This window comes from Crocodylus porosus, unplaced genomic scaffold (assembly GCF_001723895.1).
Source record: "Crocodylus porosus isolate Cpor-Errol unplaced genomic scaffold, CroPor_comp1, whole genome shotgun sequence".
In the NCBI taxonomy this organism is placed as follows: Eukaryota; Metazoa; Chordata; order Crocodylia; family Crocodylidae; genus Crocodylus; species Crocodylus porosus.
The window spans coordinates 220,849,228-220,853,289 of record NW_017728886.1 but is presented as its reverse complement, the minus strand read 5'-3'; the positions used below and the strand labels follow the sequence as shown (position 1 = coordinate 220,853,289).

The 4,062-nt window shown below is 43.4% G+C and overlaps 1 long non-coding RNA gene across 1 annotated transcript in view; it reads right to left on the bottom strand.

Moving 5' to 3' along the window:
* The window catches only part of LOC109319880, a 28,886-nt gene extending 26,268 nt beyond the window's left edge, over positions 1-2,618 (bottom strand). Inside the window, exon 1 of the long non-coding RNA XR_002103657.1 lies at positions 2,608-2,618. This is a non-coding gene — a long non-coding RNA (uncharacterized LOC109319880). The remainder of the gene's footprint in view (positions 1-2,607) is intronic.
* Positions 2,619-4,062: the final 1,444 nt, after the last annotated feature.

Below are 4,062 nucleotides of genomic sequence, written 5' to 3'. Positions count from 1 at the left end.
AGCAGGGGTCCAATGTTGCCCTTGCCTTTTCTCTGGCTCCCCACATACCTGAAAAAGGACGTTTTATTGTCCTGGATGCTCAAAGCTGGTTGGAGTTCAGTTGCAGCCTTGGCTTTCCTGGTTTGCTCCCTGCAGGACCAGACCAGTGCAAAATATTCCTCTTTGGAGGCAAATCTCATCCTTCATCCTTTGTAAAAAGAAAGGCCTTTCTTTTTAGCCTCAGGAGGTCTGCTAGATCCCTGGAGAGCCGGGGGGCGCTGCTGTGCCCTCTTGCTTCCTTTCCTCCAAGATGAAATAGAATTAGCTTGTGCATTGAGGATCGCTCCCTTGAGGAGCAACCACTCTTCTTGAACTCCCCTCCCTCTGGGGTTGTGGTCCCTTGGGGCCTCACTGTCGGCTTTCCTGAAGCTGCGGACTTCAGTGTGGCTGACTGACTTGCCAGCTTTACAGTGGATGGTGAAGGTGATCAGCTCATGGTCGCTGTCACCCAGCTTCCCGTCGATCACTAGGTCGCTGATTAGATCATCCCTAGTAGCCAATACCAGATCGAGCAGTGTCATTCTTGCAGTAAGGCATACTTTATTCCATAGTAGAGCAAGTTTCTGAGCGCTCATCATAGCAACTTTCCCAGTTTAGGACTCACCCAGAGTGGAATGGATACAGGGACTATTCAGAGGAGAGGAAAAATTGCTTACCTTTGACAACAGCTTATTTATAGGTGTACTGTGCATTGTGCACAGAGTTTGCACGCCATACCCTATAATTCTGTCTTTCACTATGTAGACATATCCATGTATGTGGTATATAACAGTGCCACTCAACCTTTTGGCTCCACAGGGTGGATAAGTACTGGAGCCAGTTAGCTGGCCAGATAGAGTCCCACATATCTGGAACAAGTCCTATGGCCCAGCACCACCCTCTCCTGCCTTGCACACCAGGATTGGGCCCCAGGGACTCGGACATTGCACCATCCCACCAGGGTTCGGATCCAGGAGCCCTGGCACTGCCCTCTCCTTTCCCCATACGCCAGGACTGGGCCCCATGGGCTTGGTGCTGCCTCCTGGTATTAGGTACCCAATCCAGCTCAGGGCTCCACATGGATCTAGAAATTTGGCAGCAGGGTAGCAGTGCCAATTCCATGGAGAAAGACAGGCTGGATGACACAGCACCACAGGCTGGATCTGGCCCACGAGCTAGAGGTTGAGCACTTCTGGTCCATAACTATCTAGGGCAATGGCATTCAACCTTTGGCCTCCATGGGCCAGATGAGTGGAGCAGGCTAATCCACAAGATCAGCCCTTGCATTACCCTCCATGCCAGGATCAGGCACCAGATCCCCCATACCACCTCCATGTGCTGAAATAAGGCCCTGGGGCCCCATTCCACTGCAGACCAGCCCTGTATGCTGGGATTGGGTTCCAAGACCCCAACTCATCCTCATCTGCCAGGATGAGGTTCTGCACTACCCTGCACACCCAATCTGGCATAAAGGGTTATACTCTACCAGGATCCCCCAGACCCATGGAGAGCCCCACAGGCCAGAATACATGGTACCAGGGGCCAGGGCTGGCTCATGGTCTGAGGGTTAAACACCCCTGATTTAGGAGGGTCTGAAGGGCCATATCCTCTGTCCCTTGGAAAGTCCCTTGTGATATTTTGGGAATGGACCATCACAACTACACCAATACTCCAACTCTACTAGTTGGCTTAAGAAACTGGCTTTGAAATTGCATATGCTGCTCCCTTCAGTAGAACAGTATTTCTTATCTAAGCCTCTGGAGGGGGTACTGTGATGGTATTTCATACTCAAGTCCCAGCGATCTCAATAAAACAATGGAAACACAAAAGCACCTGATTGAGGGTTACTACACTGTGGCCACGTCTACATAAGACGCTAACTGCACAGTTGTTACGGTGCAGTCATTTAGTACTTGCATACCCAGTGATACTACTGTGTAATAGTAACAAACTACTGCAAGGTCAGTGCCTTGTGTAGATGCAGCCAGTATTATGTTTAGAATGCACCACACAAAATTTATCTGGACTACAATGAGGAGAATGTGTCCCAAGAAAATAAACAAAAGATACATTTAGCTAATCACTGAAGTTGCCATTTGGCTAGTCAAGTATTTGGATACACTGATGATGTGGATAAAGAATGACATCTTGGAGACGCAAACAAGGGTACATACCTTTGTGTTTAGTAGAGTACCAGAGATTAATACAGTAAGAGGACCCAGGTTCATATCTTAGCACTCTTGGCAGAACTGCTACAAGCAAAGGAAAAATTGGCTGACTAGCAACTGCTAAATCATCTAGTCCCAGAAATGACCTGGTCTGCCAGGGTTAAGGGTAGTTGGAACCCTACCTTTACCTAGTACCCAGGAAGAAGCACGTACTACAGCACTATAAAGGTGCTTAGCCATTTATTATCTGTCTAATATAATTTTGTATGCCAAAGTGGTTCTTGTGTCCTCATCTGTGAGAAGGCATAATAATAACCCAATTCTGAGAGATGAAGTAACCCTTCTTCAGGAAGACATGAATAAACCCTGGAAAGCATTCAACTTTTATTCCCTAGGTAATGCAGTATTATTTCTTGTTGACTAGCTTAAAATGTATATAATATTGTCCTGCAGGGTCTTAATTTTGTTTGCATTTTTCTCATGCATCAGCTTTATCATTGTTTCTGACAGAGCAATACAGGTGGCAAATTCAATTTTGCATTGTTTTTAATCTCTGCCTTCTGACAAGCAACGCACTTGATCAACTACACCAACTACTCTATGTGGCCTGCAGTCTTAGATTTAGGGATGAGAAACACAGGTGGGTTTTCCAGCAAAATAAAATTTCCCCCAATGTTAAACCCCTCTTTTCCTGGGAGAGGTGTATTACTTTGGTTGGGGTGAGGCTTCAGAAGGGCGAGATGGAGTAAATCAGGCTGCATGCCCCAAAGGCTTCTCTTACTTTAGACATCTCTGCATCATTTACTCTTTCATCCTCTAAATATATTCTCTCAGACTTCTAACTTACCCTCTTCTTATGCGCACAAATCTTACAAGCTGCCATTTCATCAAAAAATTGTTGTTATGAAAAGGAGCAGAACCAAGTCCCCTCATTTGGGATAAAGGTTGTAACACAGCCAATCTAAGCGACAAAGATAAAACAACAAAATAGCACCAAACAAAAATGGCTACTCTTTCCAAAATAGAAAGCTTAATTGCTGTCTTCATTTTGTGCTAGATTTGCAACTTCTCAGGCATATAGAAGCAACTTTCCTGTGCACTAGTAAAATATCTAGCATTCTCGTTTTGTGGTTTTAATATCACTTCTGAACTAACCGCAAAGTTATCAAACATCTCTGAGCTTGAATAAAGACACTTGTTTTGAATCAAGACAAAAGTCAAAAGATAAGCAGGATGCTATAAAAAATGTTTTAGATTTTGTCTGTAAAAACTGCGACCAAGCAATAGCAAAACTATACAGTATTGTAAAAATTCAGTATGTTTATATGTAGTGACTTAAACTTTAATTGCATAATGAAATGCTGAATACCACTGTAAATGCAATGGAAAAAATAGTCTAGCATCTTTTTTTTTCATTTTATGACAAATTTGTTACTCAGTTTTATTATTCATGTTGATGTATATATAACTAGACATGATACTTCTCCTGCGAATAGACGTACAAGAGACTGGTGGTTAGAATGATGCATCTGTGCGTTTAAGATGCAATTAAACTCATCACTGATAAAAAGGTTTTAATTTCTCCATTATACTTTCCCTAGGAAAATTAAAAAAGATGTTCAAATAAATCCTATGTATTGAAATGGCTGGTATTTCATCCAGATCTTTTTCAGTTTCCTCAGTAGTTCTGATGACAGAAGCTGCTCATTGTCTTCCACATGTATGAACAAACTTAACTGTCCTTCTCCTTATCAAGCACCTTTTTTCTTGACTTTCTTTTCAGCCTCAAGTTCTTTTGCTTTACATCTCGAGCTTAATGCAAATAACATTTCTGGAGTTGTCAGGTTGGCTCCTTTCATTATCAATCTCTCTCCAT